Genomic DNA, 17,449 nt, shown 5'->3' with positions numbered 1-17,449 from the left:
ACACACACACACACTTCTCCATTCCATCTTTTCCCCTTTCCGGCTTTAGACACTCATTTTCACTCCTTTCATCTCTCTCTCGCTCGGTGAGACGCAATAAGGTGAGCAAAGAAGTCAAATAATGTCCTGCCACAGCAGTCAGTGCACCAGCGCTCACAGAGAAACACACACACACACACACACACACACACACACACACACACACACACACACACACACACACACACACACACACACACACACACACACACACACACACACACACACAAAGCGAGATCACATGTGACTCGGGGACTTTGCTGGAGTTTGTAACAATGACACATTGAATTAAATAAAGTCCAGCATGAGCTCCAGAAAAACAACCCAGTGTTTTTGTCCTATCCATCCATCCATCCATCCGTCTGTCTGTTTATCATCTATCTGTCTGTCTATCTATCCATCTGTCCATTTATCTATCTATCTATCTATCTATCTATCTATCTATCTATCTATCTATCTATCTATCTATCTATCTATCTATCTATCTATCCATCTATTTATCCACCCGTCTATCTATCTAGTCTGTATGGCAGAGTGAGTGCTGTCAATGAAGGACAACAGGACAACTAAAGTGAAAGTATTTATTCTCTTAAACTGTCACTTCATCCATACACACACACACACACACACACACACACCTGCACATCCTTCACTTGCACAATTGATAATTGCCATCCTGTCTCACCTGTGGACCTCGTCTCTCTCTACTCTTCCTCTTCCTCTTCCTGTCGCATTCTCTCCGTCTCTCTCCTGCCATCTCATTTTTCTTTCCAGTGCAGAGAGTGAGTCTGGGAGGAACAGAGAGCGAGAGAGAGGGGTTTTATGAAAGAAATTAAATGTTTTTACGAATAAATGTCAAGCAATAAGAGATCCCAACCACACAGTTGCTTTAAGTCAAGTCCACTTGTCAGTCATCTGAGTAACAAGCTGTTTACAGGCATATGTGTGTACTGCTCCTATTTACCTCAATGAAGACAAATCTCAAGACTGTATTCAATTCAACCCCTGACAACAATGGTCTCATAAATGTTGCTGTATTTTTCAGTTAAATGTGCATGCAAATTCTCTATAAAAAAGTGTTTGGTTCTATTAGGCAAAAGGTGGGATTTCTATCTCTAAAGCTGCTGTATTGAGTGTTACAATTTGTGCCATATTTTTTAAAGATGTATCCGACTTCATTAAGATGTATCCTCTGCAAAAGTCCAGGAGCTCTCTGTGTGTGTGTGTGTGTTTTGAGGAAAGTGCTGAGCTGTGTTGTAACCTGATCTGCATCAGTGTTACAGAAGAACTCACTGACCCACAGTACAGTAATGCATACATTCAGTCCATAACTTCCACAATCTGCCTGCAGCACTTCACGCAACTAACCATAGGAACCAGAATAATGTTCGATCTTGCTCTAACAGTAGGTGTTCACTCTGCTGATTATAACTAGAGAACAAGAAAAAGAGGAGGGCACACTCAGTATTAAGATACATGTATTAGAGCTGGGCTTGTGCCAGAGAGAGAGAGAGAGAGAGAGAGAGAGAGAGAGAGAGAGAGAGAGAGAGAGAGAGAGAGAGAGAGAGAGAGAGAGAGAGAGAGAGAGAGAGAGAGATGGAGGGAGATAGAGAGAGAGAGATGGAGGGAGATTGAGAAAGAGAGATGGAGGGAGAAAGAGAGAGATGGGGGAGATGGAGAGAGAGAGATTGAGAGAGATATGGAGGGAGAGAGAGAGATGGAGGGAGATGGAGAGAGAGAGATTGAGAGAGAGATGGAGGGAGAGAGAGAGAGATGGGGGAGATGGAGAGAGAGAGATTGAGAGAGAGATGGAGGGAGAGAGAGAGATGGGGGAGATGGAGAGAGAGAGATTGAGCGAGAGATGGAGGGAGATGGAGAGAGAGATGGAGGGAGATGGAGGGAGAGAGAGAGATTGAGAGAGAGATTGAGCGAGAGATGGAGGGAGATGGAGAGAGAGATGGAGGGAGATGGAGGGAGAGAGAGAGATTGAGAGAGAGATGGAGGGAGAGAGAGAGATGGGGGAGATGGAGAGAGAGAGATTGAGCGAGAGATGGAGGGAGATGGAGAGAGAGATGGAGGGAGATGGAGGGAGGGATGTGGTGTTGGGTGGAGTTGAGTGCTTTGATCTAATCTACGGTATCTCATCAACACACTAGCTTTAACACTCCTCCTAGTGTCATTGTTTTCAGATGGATCAGAAGACTATGGTGAAGTGTGTGTATTTATGTAGTGCAATGGAGAAACTGGAATCTCACATTAGCAGAAATTGATTCCAACGATGAAGCTCCCATTAGAGAGAGCGGCTAACATAGCTGAAGAACTATTAGCAAAGGCTTCTTGGGAAAATGTGAGCAATTAGAAACACTATGATGGCACAGTTTTCCAGTTGCTGTGGTCTGATCTATCTAATATAGTTGTAGTTAAGCTGAAGAGTGTTAGAATACTTTATCCTGTCAGAGACATAGCCTTCTGGACAGCGGTCCAAAATTGCATTGGGAAACCCAAGTTTCATCTTAAATTCCAGCTTTCCTGATGTTCCTCCTTTCTTCTCTCCCATTGCTTTCTGTCCAATAAAGGCAAAAAGACCAAAAAACAATCTCACTTTGAGCATCGTGACCAGCCCAGCACAGCAACACCGTCCTAACCAATTTTCTTCACAGGAGTGTTCGGGAAACCAGTCATTAATATTGCAATTCTGTTTGGTGACACTAGAGGTGCAGAAATTCATCTTTAAATGAAAATGAAAACAATTAAACATAGACAATGAGTATCACCATAGCATTCACAACATGTCTCCGTTCTATATTGTCATTTCCTGCTCGTCCGGCACTTTGCAACAACACAGATTCTGGAACGACTTTTAGCATGTTTCCTAAAACAACGTCTGACGTTCTACGTTTTACGTGGCGTGAGAAAGTCACATAAACCACGTGACGTGAAATCCGATCAGAGCGGTCAGACTGAAACAGATTTCCAGAAATGCGATTTGAATTTTAAAAAATTGCATTACATGTGATTTCTGGCCGTTCACACTAGCTAAATCTGATCGGATTTCAATCGGATATGCACAAAAATCGGATTTGGACTGAGGCCCCGTCCACACTACTGCGTCTTCGTTTAAAAACGGAGACCTTTTGCTACGTTTGCACCTCCCGTCCACACTAAAACGGCAAAAACGGAGACCCAAAACGGAGAAGTTTAGAAACGCTGCCGATCCGTTTTTCGTTTTGAATCTCTGGAGGGCGTTTTAGTGTAGACGGGTCAAAACGGAGGTCTTTAGAAACGATGACGTAGTAGAGGCTCCCGCTCGGCTCTATGATTGGGTGTCATCAGTCATGGCGTATATCTTTGCTAGCAGCTGTTGTACAAGTCAATTCTGCATTTTACAACGCTATAACTGCCGACATGCGCCGGAGTCAAGCTATTATTCGAGCGATCTGTGACAATTCCCGTGTGCAGCGGCGGCGTTGACCGGACATGGAGCGTCGGTTTGGGGTTAACCCGGAGCATGGTGGGATAATTTTATCAACGAAGTTGTGTTTACACCGGCACGCGCATGCCCAGTGTTGGTGAATGGTCACGTGATCCGCGTTTTCAGTCGTTTTAATGTGGACGGAGATCAATTCTAATACGCAGCTAAAACGCTGGTGTGGACGGAGATCGTATTCCTTTTAATTATCCGTTTCTAAACTAAACCGCAGTAGTGTGGATGGGGCCTGACAGTCTGAACCATGCCCTCTCTCTGTCTATTATCTTAACCCCACCCTTCTTGTTTTCAGATTATTGGTTTATTTGCCCCACCTGTCCTGCCCTGTTACCTGTGTGTCTAGCCCTGCTACGCCGTGCCCTGCCTGGCCTGCTCAGTCCTGATGCCATTGGGTTAGGGACTCACTGCACTAAACACCTACAGGATATTGGACGCAATCAAAAGTTCAGATCTGGAGAAAAAAAATGGTAAGTAAAGAGACTAATTATGTTGGTATTGACCTTAAAATCAGGTCAATCATTGGGGTTAAGAGTATTTGTTTAATTTAAGAACAATATAGGTCAAAAGGAAGTCCCCTTTTGGATAGCTAAGTACATATATGTGTGTGTGTGTGTGGGGGGGGGGGGGGGGGGGGTGACTGAGGGGAACTTTGTCTAAGTGATACTCTGTGCATTGCTCTATGTGCACACACACACACACACACACACACACACACAGAGTATGGCTATACCATTATATATTCCCACGAAAACCAAAACAAAAGCATGCACGTTTACAGAGACACACACACAAATACCATGCCAAAACAATTCTGCACATCACACACACTTATACGCAGCATCAGAGCTCCACACACCAAAGAGCAACATGAAATATTTAGTGAATTTTTTAACATGTGCTCCCCTAGCACGTGTAGAAGTGCAAAAAAAGAGAGAGAGAGACAGGAAGGAGGAAATGGGAGGGGGAGATGGAGTCAATGAGTGCAAGGGGAGAGCAAGAGCGAGAGAGAGAAACACCCAGCTGACTCTTTTCCAAGCAACTCCCCCTAGCAACAGCCCTCGCTCAGCCTGTGCCCTATTGGCCAGCTGACAGCCCGCATCACAATCCCATGTAGGACAATCAGCCAATGAGATGTCGTAATGGGCCTGAGCTGCAGGGAGAGCTAAGCTTTTTGGATTCCATGTTCACCATGGCAACAGAAACCTGGCCCTGACTTAAAGGTACCCTGCAAAAACACACACACAAACCAGAACATACGGCTACTCGTGGACACAGGGACTGATGCTCCTTTAAGGCTGCCTGATCTACAGCAGACCGACACACAAATCACAGAAAACACAAACAGATACTGTCAAAGCCCTAAAAAGTATTTCGATACACAATATCAAACTCAGTGGTATTTGCACAAATGATACTAGAGCTTTTCTCCGATTTAACTTCACTTTTCTGAGGTGAACCTTTTCAGATGACTTCTAACTAACTGGTCCCAACATGATTTCTATAGTCAGTTCTCCTCAAGTTTACAGGTATCCTAGCGGAGTAACCACAGGTGTAGTGCACTCACTATGACCATGATCCAAAAAAGTGCAACAATATTTTTTGTATTAATTATGAACAATACATATAGTGTTTTCAAATCGATTAATCATGCGTGCACACACACACACACAGCCTAAAATATTAACACTCGCCAAGTGCCAAAAATCAGTGTTGATATGAAACGTGTCAATCGCCAGTTGGCCGGTAACATTTTCACGAATTGATTTCTCTTTTACTTTCGTCTTCTTGCGTTTGAACAGACATATTCAAAAGAAAATTATATCAAAATGCCTGTCTTGACATGTATCTTCGTGAACACAGTCAGTTATGTCTTAAAGGTGTGGTCCGTGAGGGTACTGCAGGTGGTCTGTGGAAAGGCAAAATAAAATATAAAATAATATTTTTTTACGTTCATTTTACCAGGAAATTTCCATTAAAAAAAAAAAAGTAAAAAGAATATGTAGGCCTATATTGATATAAAATTTTAATTAAATTGTCAATTGTAAATTAAATGTGTAAAGGGCAGAGGCGTTCTCATTATCACATCACACGCATAGCCTTTATAGGCAGTTTATATGAAAGGAAAGGTTTATAAATGGAATGAATAAGGCCTGTTATTATATTAATTCCCAGTTAGTCTCGCGTTTCTGTAATGTTTTGCGGATGTGCTGTAAAGTGGACAAACTCAAGCCTACTTTTTGAGGACTTGTAATAATCCCCTAAAAGGTTTTGAAATGTTGACTATGTCCAAGTGTTCTTATTACTGTATAGATTTCATACTCCATTGCTATGGAAATAAGCCTTTTGTTTAAATGAACCTGATTATGCCCTCGGGCGCTTGAGTAAATAAATAAATGAAATATGTGGCAGCCGTTGTGTGCAGTAAACTTTCGTTTAACAAGCCCGTTGTACTGATGTGAGGACGAGTTATAGTTTTAGAGCTAGTAAGCCTATTTAGAGGTGCGGATTAATTCAGGTAGGACTGTGTGTGGACATATTTTATTATGTGTATTATGAGGTGGTCCGCGAAAACTCTTGATTACAAATAGTGGTCCACACACACAAAAAGTTCGAAAACCCCTGCTCTAAGCGATGTTGGGTGACGTCACTTCTTGTTGACGTTCGAAGTATTGTCAAACAAAACGGAGGCTAGTTTGACCCTCCCTCCTCCTCATCCGCGCACTAACCCCCCAAACCCTTCTTGTCGGTTATTGGCTGGAACTGTTTGTTATGTTTCGTGGTGCGGGTTGGCCCAGTTTGTTTTGGTTGCCGTTTGTGAAACCTGGGGTGTCTACAGAAACCGTGTTTTTTTTACAGTATGTTCGGGGGACAGGCCGCTAGCGGATAATGAGGAGATGTTTGCTGTATGTGACAAAAAAAGTTTTGGCCTAAAAAACGCGCGACATTGCTTAGAGCATCTTTAAGTGAACGTAAACAGTTGAGAAATAAAACCCATGTGTATCAGTATATTGGATCCGTGCATTAGCTCTTAAAGTGACAGCAGCTTATTACATTTTTATTTTAATCAAACAAAAGACAAAGAAAAATCACTCACTGTGCTTGACTTAATATCTTTTGTAACTTTAATAAGGATTAATCTAGATGTTTCATGGCTGGTAAAAAATATTTATGGCCGGTAAATTTACTTAAGTCACCGGCCAATGGCAGGTGTGGCAAAAAGTCAGTTTTAGGCCCTGTATTTTGTCCGCACACACACACACACACACACATTCATAATTTGAAACCGAAGTCTTTTTGTGAAATGTTTGACTTGAGAAGTGTGGCATTGGCTGGAGAAATTGACATTTTGTATTCCTGCAGAGAAAATACCCAACAGTAATGTAAAAATATATTTTTAAAAAGTGATAAATTATTTCAACAGGGTTAACTACTGAACATTCATGTCTTTACCAGCTGTTTTTGATTACTGGATAAGGAACTTTAAAAAAATTGTTTTACGAAAAACTGAAGCTTATAAATTCACAATATATATATATATATTAAAGCCCGACCGATATTATCGGCTGATATTAGGCATTTTCCTAACTATAGGTATCGGCATTTATAATGGCCGATAAATGAATATTTAAAAAAGAAAAATGCTGGTGCGGTGATTCATGTAAGGGTGGCGCTGCCAATAAAGCACCTAAAAGCTGTCACAAAGAACTGGCAAAAGTAATGATTGTGAATACATCAAATATAGCAAGGAGATGTTTTAATTGTTTATTAATAAACAAGTGTTTTCAGTCAGTGTCGCTGCAAAATTGACGACGCTGACTCGCGATCGAAGTGAACACGCCAGAGAGAAATGCACATTTCATACTGATTACAGCAGAGAGCAGTCTGTCTTTCGTTTTGAATTGTTCTGTTTAAAAGTAGACATTTCAATATAGATAGCCTATATTTCTCAGGTCTATACGCTGAGTTTCGGTTCATTGATGAGACGAGTTGCAGGTCACGCGCCGGCGCCTCCGTGTCGAGATTATCTATTGTCTGCTATATTTACTTCTTATTTATTAAATCCAGGCAATCGGTTGATGAAACATTGATTAAAATTAAGATACAATTAATACAAAACGAAATTCACTTTAATGAAAGTCTTTGTGCTTTCTGTTTGAGCGAGGTCTCTGCAGTTTTAAAGCACATTAGTGCCGCTTTCAGAGCTTGTCACGTCCGTAGGGCTGGGCGATATGGCCCCAAAAAATTATCACGATATTTTTTTTTATATCAGTCGATATCGATAATTATCACGATAAATGTCAAATCTTTAGTTCTTTCAAGTATAAAGGCAGATTTTTGCTCCTAAGTGAAAGTTGTATAAACCAGAGCGTTAATTGTGGTTTTAAACTACTCTTTATTGTCAGAACATATCATGACAAACACTTGCCAAACATGTGAACATTTCACAAATCTGAGGTAGAACATTCAAACATTTGTCATTTTTCCTTAACAAAATTAATATCTGAATAGAAAAATATTTCTTCAGCACAGTTTGCAGTGCATGCTGCAATATTCAAATTACATGTTTTGTCTCGAAATGCATATTTGACAGTGAGTTGACAGTAAATCTGCATCCTAACTCAAGCTAATACTACTATGTTAAATTTATGTTCATTAACAAAAACAGTAACATCTGTTTAAAAAAAATTTAACGGCCACATTTTTATTTGGTAAAATGTAATATTCTGACTGTTTGAGTTTTATTAAAATTAACCATTGGTCATCCAGTATCATGCATTTAGATCATGATAACCACAGATAAAACCAGGCATAGCCTATAACTTATAGCACCTCACTATCATGGCAAAATGTAACTTTATAGTTTCTATGGTATTTGTATGAAAAACAGTAGCCTAACAGTTAAATACATTATTAAACACTGTAATTATATCCCATTAGTCATTTAATACATTGTCTACATTAATAATATTATACAATTCAATATGTATATCCCACATTTCATGGTGCAGTTAATATTACTAGGCTAACCTTACAGTAAATCCATGGTAGGCTAAATGGATTCAGTATCAATTCAGATTCTGACTGTATCGTTGCGCGCAGTGTTTCTCCTGTTTTTCAGTGGTGTTTCATCTGCGTTCTTCGCTGAACTCAAGCGCTTCTCACTCGATCTCATGAGCGAGGCCGATCAGAGTAAACGCGTCTGCTCTAGTGAGCTCGCGCTGCCATTTGGCCTTTGAGCCGAGCGGATAAACAGTCCGTGAGGCGCGCGCGGTTCAAATGAGTTTCGTTCCGCTTTTGGCGCATAAACATTATTTGAACATTTATCGACCTCTTGAAATCGTTTTATCGAGAAAAATTATATCGCGATAATTATCGTTATTGTTTTATCGCCCAGCCCTACACGTCCGTAACATTGTTTTTTCCTCATAAATGCGAACACGAAAAATAAAATAAAATGAATATTTTATGTTCTGTTGAGAGCCATCCCTTCTTCATCCGGTGGGTAGTTGCCTATTACTTTTGATTTGCGAAGTGTAATTCACAGAATTGATTTCTCTGCTACCAGCCTCTGTCACGCATTGTGTGAGCTTGTGACTATTGCAAGCGCGCAGCTGAGAAGTCCTGATTATATTGTCTGCTATATTTACTTCTTATTTATTAAATCCAGGCAATTGGTTGATGAAACATTGATTAAAATGCGTTGCGCGAGCGACAAATCTCAGACAGTAAACTGATGCCCCATTCTGCTTTGTAACGGGCGCTTTTTCGTGTAAACAGCTGTTGCGACGCGAGCAATAACGGCCGCGTCCGGTGTAGACAGTGTTAAAGCTCATTCTGCCTAACGCTACGTTACACAAGCAATAATTTATATAATTATATAACACTATGTTTCACGTTTAGTAGGGCTGGGAATCGCTGGGTACTTCACGATACGATACGATATGCGATACATTGTTCACGATACCGATAATATCACGATATGGCGATACTGCGATAATCGACATATTATCAGTAATAACTCACAATATATCATGTTTTAAGAAATACATTTTTTTTTTTTAATTAGGAAAATTAATCTCCATTTATTTTTTGGGATGAAACACAATAACAAAAACAACTTGTGTCTTATCAGTTGCAACAAAACAGTCACAGACACTATTTTAGTGTAACATTGCTGCAATCAGTAGTAATAAAAATGTTTACGCCGGGGTGTGTCGGCTTCGAGCCAGCACCAACCACGGCTTTCTCACAGAGCTCCGGGTGATGCCGCGTGAGGTGTCTGTACATGTGGTCGTGTTTCCCGTTTTGCGGACTTTTGCAAAGCCAGACATCCCAAGTCTCCCGGAAGTTCCGGGAGTCTCCCGCATAATGATAGCGTCTCCCTGATGCCCGCAAATTAGTTCAAATCTCCCGGAATCTAGAGCGCGCATGCGAGACAGAACAGCCTACTGCGCGCATAACATACATAGCACGGCAGAGAGCGAGAGACTTTGCGTGTGTGCCTCATGAAAGCTAGTCAAATCCAGTCAACTCGGATAATGAATAGAGCGTTTTATAACGGCTTTTAAGATCGATACTTGGCAAGAGCGCATCGAGAATCGATCGCGGGAGTAAATATCGTGAGATATCGCCATATCGATATTTTGGCGCACCCCTAACGTTTAGTACTACATTTTGCTTACTACTTATTTAAAAATAGTATAAAGTACTGTACATATGTAATTAAAAACGTTTTCATTATGATATTATTCATTTTACTTTAGTAAAAAGATCTGAGTTCTTCCTCCACTGGTAGAGATTAGAGGAATTAAGACTAAAAATAGAAGATAATAAGGTTTTGTCAGTGACACTTTTGATATATTTATTGATACAAGTTATGTTTTATATAACGTGACTAAATTAAAAGACAAAGTCGTTAGTGAAGATTATGCAACAGTATTTATAATATAATATAATAAAATATAACATGCAATGCAAACTAGTTTGGTTACAGCTCAAATGTATCATTCTCAATCTATCATTCACCCTGTCTCCATTACATATCTTTGTCACACAAGTGTTTGATCACCACATTTGAGTGATCATTGCAAAACGTGTATATATTTATTCTGTTTATACTGTGTATTCTATATACAGTACCCATCAAAAGTTTGTACACACCAATAGGAAAGTATGTCCAAACTTTTGACTGGTACTGTACTATAATACACATACATAATATTGCTACTGTATTATAATATACACATAAATAATATCGGCCGATATATCGGTATCTGGCTTCTTTTTTATCGGTATCGGCCCCCCAAAAATCCATATCGGTCGGGCTCTAATATATATAAATATATATACATATAAAAGCTAGCAAAAAAAGATCTAAGAAGTAAATACAACAATTAACCTAATATTAAAAAATGTTTCAATATACTGGACAGTGGAATATATCAGAATAATAGTGGAATGTTAATCTTTCAATCTCATAAGCACATGTGGATGCATTACAGCTCATAATGTCATCAACATGCTGAATTGTTGCATCATAAAGAGTTGAATTATGCCATTCTCAACAACAACAACATCAAACTCCAAAACTACCTCCACCAATCCAGACTGCTCGCTGATCTCATCACATCCAATCATGGTGTGCATTAGCGCTCTAGAATACACACACACACACACACACACACACACACACACACACACACACACACACACACACACACACACACACACACACACACACACACACACACACACACACACACACACACACACACATCAAATGTCTAAGACAGAGCAGGGAGAACAAAGACAGTGTGACGATCTCTTTTAAAAGGTTTTAAGGACCATAAGCCTGTTACAGACTCTTATCAGAAGAAACACGCAGAGGAACAGAATAACAGACAGAGAGAAAGAGCATGCAGTCACACAGAAACATCGTTCAATTTTGTGTGTGCTCTTTGTTCTCATCCTGAAGAGTGTGTCTCAATATTTCTCCAGTATTCTACAGTGAGAACAAAGCTACTGTAGAAGAGGCATTCACAGACCGACGCAGTGTGAGAGCTCACGCTCGCTGAAGTGATCCATCTGTCGCCATCCAACACGCTGTTCACACAATGTGGAGAGGCGTGTGCGTCTGTGTTTCAATGGGCTTCGGCCTTCAGAATTAACAACAGGTAATTAAAGTTATGCCATAACTGTCCTGTGAGCTTTGGACTCCCTTTACAACTGTCTAATTAAACCCAACCTTAATTACGTTGTCAATTTACAGTTACATCATGCACACACACTTACAAGTTTTCTGGCCATTTTAGTCAAATTTGTCACAATGAGATATTAAATCAGATGTATATGGATATAATGAATGTTACTGTGATTCCATATTATACTCTTATGACTCTTTAAAGTGCCCGTTATGCTTTTTTGAACATTACCTTTAATGAAGTGTGTAATATCGCTGTTTGTGAATGTAAAATATCTGTAAAGTTTTAAAGATCAAAGTGCACGACAAATAAAATTATTGTCTCCTAAAAGAAAGAATTGATTCTGAACTGCTAAAACGACTCATCATTCCAGTCTCTCTCTGTTACAAACCTATGTAACAATGTAACTCATTTGCATAATGCCAGTCTATGGTGTTCATTGGCTGCCCGTCTACTTTGACCCTCAAACACTGTAGTTGTAGCTGAGACTGGAAGAGTTTGGTTCAATTAATAAACCGGCGTCATCGTTCCTGTTTGTATCACTGTGTATCAAGAGCAGAGGAAGATCTAGACCAACATTTTGTTTCTGACACAACAATGAAAGCGGTCGACCAATCACAGCAGACTGAGCCATCTGACCAATCAGAGCAGAGTAGACCAATCACAGCAGACTGAGCCATCTGACCAATCAGAGCAGAGTAGACCAATCACAGCAGACTGAGCCATCTGACCAATCAGAGCAGAGTAGACCAATCACAGCAGACTGGGCCATCTGACCAATCAGAGCAGAGTAGACCAATCACAGCAGACTGAGCCATCTGACCAATCAGAGCAGAGTAGACCAATCACAGCAGACTGGGCCATCTGACCAATCAGAGCAGAGTAGACCAATCACAGCAGACTGGGCCATCTGACCAATCAGAGCAGAGTAGACCAATCACAGCAGACTGAGCCATCTGACCAATCAGAGCAGAGTAGACCAATCACAGCAGACTGAGCCATCTGACCAATCAGAGCAGAGTAGACCAATCCCAACAGACTGGGCCATCTGACCAATCAGAGCAGAGTAGACCAATCACAACAGACTGAGCCATCTGACCAATCAGAGCAGAGTAGACTTTAGAAAAGGAGGGGTTTAAGGAGAAATTAAGCGATGCGCAATATTTCAGTGTAAAAAATATGTTCAGTGTTTTTATGTTTATTTATAATTCATTTAGGCGGCCAAGGCTACCAAGTACCGCGCAGCTAATTAATCTAACGTTTTTTTTTCGGCCCACATCGATTTTTAGTCGATTTCTAGACGAAATTTCAGGACTTCAGTCGACCAAGATTTTCTTTGGTTGATTACAGCCCTAATATTATAAACATTATTATTATAATTTTTTTTACCTTGGATGCATGTACAGCTATTGTAGGAGACAAAATTAGGAAACGTTAAAATCACTCTTGATTCTAGAGACTATTTTTACAGTCCAGTCCAGTCTATTTTTACTTTAAGCACTCAATCTGTGTAGGATTTTATAATGGAAACATGAATCTGAAATGAACGAATTAACAAATCTCCTATTGCAGATTTCAACAAATAGCTGTTATATCGTGATATTTTCTCCCTGTTTTTTGTTGTTACTAGCTCATTTTGTTCCAGGACATCATAGAGTGACAGACGGACACGCTGATCCGGAACTGAACATCAGCGTGAATCTAAGCTCAACGCTATCAATGCGTGACTTGTCCAGAATGAGTCACAAGTAACTAGGATAATGTCAAAGTCGAGTCACAAGTATTCTAATATTGGCTATGTTGAGTCACAGGTCTTGCAAACTGGGACTGACTTGAGTCCAAGTCACGAGCCCTGAGTTCACGTCTCGGCCCCCACCATCACCCGAAAATATGTCCCACACACACACACACACACACACACACACTAGATGGCTTATTATCACAGTGACGTAGACCTGACACAAGCTCCCTGCTGTTCTGTTCTTCAGCTCACAGTCTGAAGAGAGGTTAATGAGATCTTAGAGAGAGACTGAGACTAGTTCAGTGCCTCGAGTGCAAGCAAGACAAACTCAGAACTGCATTTCCTGAGAGACTGCTAACAATTCACACAACCCACACAAAGAATTAAAAAGATTCGCTTCGATTCGTCATTGAGTTGCACTATGTGTAAAACTTTCCAAGCTATTAGGTGCACACAAGTAGCGCTGTGTACTAGATGTACAGTATGTCTGCCTGATACTGTGTGAGGGACAATGTGCCTTTTTCTCTGACATAATTACATATTCATCACTCAAATTCTTTTCTTGGGAATAACAGCAGGGCTTGATTTCTACTTGCCCCTGTGATATTCATGTGACATTCATATGCAAAAATGTGATTCATTTAAATGCATAATTCTATATTTACAATTCTAGTTTTTTATTTAAAATCATTTAAAATATTTACTACATATTTTTAACACGTATAAATCAGCTTAATCAGGAAAACAATGGAAATTATACCGTTATTATAATTATACAGGGAACTCCGAATGATTATGTGGTTTCTGCCTGAATAAATTAGTTCAGGCAAGAATAAAAAAAACAAAGTAAATTCTATATTCGTACTCAATTTAAGCTTGTAGAAATTAAAGCGTAAATGAAGTAAAACCGACTCAGCTTTCTGATACTGGTGTTCCCATCATGCACTGGGGCATGAATAATTAATAAGGTTTTTTCCAGCTGTGTTTGCACTTTTATCATTGCCTTTGTTGTTAGCTTTCGTAACTTTGTGACATCTGGAGATCATTTCTACTCAAAATGTCACATTCTTCCTATCATTCTATTATGTCGATATGTTATCAACGCAATATCTTATTTACTTAGATGTTCTAGTAAAGCCATCCACCTTAAACGCATGACTTAATTCACTGAAATATTGTTTGAGTAAGATTCACTTCAAACAGAGTATTGCAAAATAAACTTCTACTAAGTAGAAATTACTCGACAAGTTTTAACTGGCCAACTTAAAATTACTGGTTTGGGGTCAGTACAACTTTTTTTTCTTTTTTTTTAAAGAAATTAATACTTTTTTACTTCAAGGATAAATTAAATTGATCATAACCCGAAAGGAACGACGTTTATAATGCTACAAAAGATTTCTATTTTAAATAAATGCTGTTCTTTTCAACTTTCTATGAATCAAACAATCCTGAAAAAACAATCCTGAAAAAATATTAAGCGGCTCAACTGTTTTGATAATAATCAGAAATGTTTCTTGAGCTGCAAATCGTCATATTAGAGTGATTTCTGAAGGATCATGTGACTGAACACAGGAGTAATGATGCAGAAAATTCAGCTTTGATCACAGGAATAAATTACATTTTAAAAGCTATTCAAACAGAAAACAGTGCAATGATATCTCACAATTATACCACTTTTACTGTATTTTTGTTGCCTTGGTGAGCAAAAAAATACCTCAAACTTTTGAACGGTAGTGTACATTAAACACAACTCATCTAGTAAATATATGGTGTTTGCAGCTATTCGGCGGCTGCTTTGGCAATACAAACGTGCTGTTATTTGTCATGCCAGAAAACACACTGAAAGAAGTAGAGAGGGGGAAGCAAAGACAGACAAGGAAAGAAAGACAAGAGGGAGAGAAGTGGACAGGCCATGATTGATTTCTCCGGCTGCAGCAGCATCTGGGTAATGTCTGTTTGTGTCGGGGTTAAGCAGGGGACGTGTGTGTGTATGTGTGCAGCGCTCCTGATAAAGTGCACAGCAGCATCGGAGTAAATTACAGTGGCGTGTTTTAACGTGATCACTCGTCTTCTAAGTGTTCTCTCTGTCTCTGTGAGTCTGTCTCTCTCCCCGTCAGGGCCTCTTGAACACAAAGGCCTGGAGCACAAAGAGCCGAAAGCAGTGGCTGTGTGTGTGTGTGTGTGTTTGTGTGTGGGGCTTTGATTAGCTCCTTTCATTCAAAAGAGGTGGAGGGCGAAGAGGAGGTTTTGATTTTTACATCCCCGTCCGTCACCTTCCCTCAGTGAACATGGGGAAGAGAGGGAACCGACATGATGATAAGGGGAAGCTATCAAAGGAAGAGTTCAGCCAAAAATGAAAGTTTACTTGTATGTAGGGATGGGACGATTACCGGTTTCACGATAAACCACGATCAAATGTCCTGGCGGTTAGTATTATCGTTTAAAATTTAATTATCATAAAAACCGTGTTTGATTATCGTGATTTTGAAAACTCGCGGTAAATCCTGTCCAGCCAGAATCAGTCTGACGCAGGCGCGCAGATGCAATGTTGTTTTTTTGCGCGAGAAGACATGGCGGAAGGCAGTGACAGCACACGGGAGATTTTTCAGCCATTAAAGAGGATAAAATCGGAGGTATGGTCGTATTTTGGCTATTACAAGAGTCCCAAGGGCAATTTAATCGAGGATGGGCACCCTGTCTGCAAATCTTGCTAGAGGAAAGTCGCTGCAAAAGGGGGAAACACGTCAAATCTGCTAAGTCATCTAACGTTACGTGACAACCACCCACTGAGTTAATTTTTACCTTAATACCACAACTAACTTGGGCAAATAATTAGACAAATTTATTGGAGATCAATTATTTTATTATCTCACTTGTAATTATTGCAAAGCTTCCGCGAAGAGAAAAGTTTTACAGCAAGTGGATTTGAGCCAAGACGAACGAACATATTCAAACTATTAAGGGTGGCATTTAAGGAATAATGTATTGTATTCATTCATAGTAAATTTTTTTTTTTTTTTTTTTTTTAACACAGAAATAATTTCAGGGACATGAAATATTGAATTGTGGTTAACTTAATGTTTTTAAATCTTGCCGGTTTATAAATCCATTATACAAGTTACAGTGTCCAAATCAATCGTAAAGTAAATGTGATCACTACAACAATATTGTAGTAGTATTAATACTAAAGTACTCTGATTTAATTTTCAATACAATCAAAACTGAGACGCAAGACATGCACATCTGAATGAAACCAGAGATTGCGTCCACGGTGATCCGAGACATGGATGTGCGCTGTGTAGTGCGTTGCTATTTACAACAGTCATTATAAGTAGCCTATTCCAGTAGTTTAGTCACCCTGACCCAACCAACATATTTTGTTCATTTAAAGTGTGTGTGCGTGCGTGCGTGTGTGTGTGTGTGAGAGAGAGAAAGTGATTTATTATTTATTAATAATAATAATATTCAGTCACACACATCCATAAGTGTTATTATCATTATTAATGATAGGGTTTAATGACGAGTTCGTTAAAACCTGCACTAGGAAAACACTCTCAGGGCTCCATGTTAATGTTAATATAATGTTAATGCTTAAAAAAGTGCATATAGCTGCTAATTGTATTTTTTGTTTGTTGATTTTCAAATGTTTTCAGGGTGAGCATCAGTTCTTTTTGAGCATTTCCATCTCATTTTAACAAAACCGTGATAATTTTGATAATCGTGATAACTTTGGTCACTATAATCGTGATATGAAATTTTCATACCGTCCCATCCCTACTTGTATGACTTTCTGTCTTTAGTGTGAGACAAAAGAGACGTTTAGCAGAATGTCCCGGCTGCTCCGTCGTTCCCCTATTGATAAAGTCAATATCTGAAGACCTCTCAATACATTTCTGGTTCTTCTGATGTAAAGAAAAACTAACTTTTTATTTACAGAACGTAGGAGTGGCAATTTAAATACATTTAATTAAATATTAAAAT

General features: G+C 39.5%; 1 protein-coding gene across 4 annotated transcripts in view; it reads right to left on the bottom strand.

Annotated features, from left to right (window-relative positions):
- Positions 1–17,449, bottom strand: part of kdm6ba (lysine (K)-specific demethylase 6B, a) — a 126,073-nt gene that overhangs the window by 84,997 nt on the left and 23,627 nt on the right. For 3 of the 4 annotated variants that reach the window (XM_056269633.1, XM_056269637.1, XM_056269639.1), the window contains exon 3: positions 725–827. The exons of the other annotated variant lie outside the window; for it this stretch is intronic. The gene's annotated coding sequence lies outside the window, so the exon portion shown is untranslated. The remainder of the gene's footprint in view (positions 1–724; positions 828–17,449) is intronic. 4 annotated transcript variants of the gene reach the window in all.

This window comes from Rhinichthys klamathensis, unplaced genomic scaffold (genome assembly GCF_029890125.1).
Source record: "Rhinichthys klamathensis goyatoka isolate OS25496 unplaced genomic scaffold, OSU_Roscu_1.1 h1tg000286l_1, whole genome shotgun sequence".
NCBI lineage: Eukaryota > Metazoa > Chordata > Actinopteri > Cypriniformes > Leuciscidae > Rhinichthys > Rhinichthys klamathensis.
Note: the sequence above shows the minus strand (reverse complement) of the source record. Positions and strands in the feature narration are given on the sequence as shown.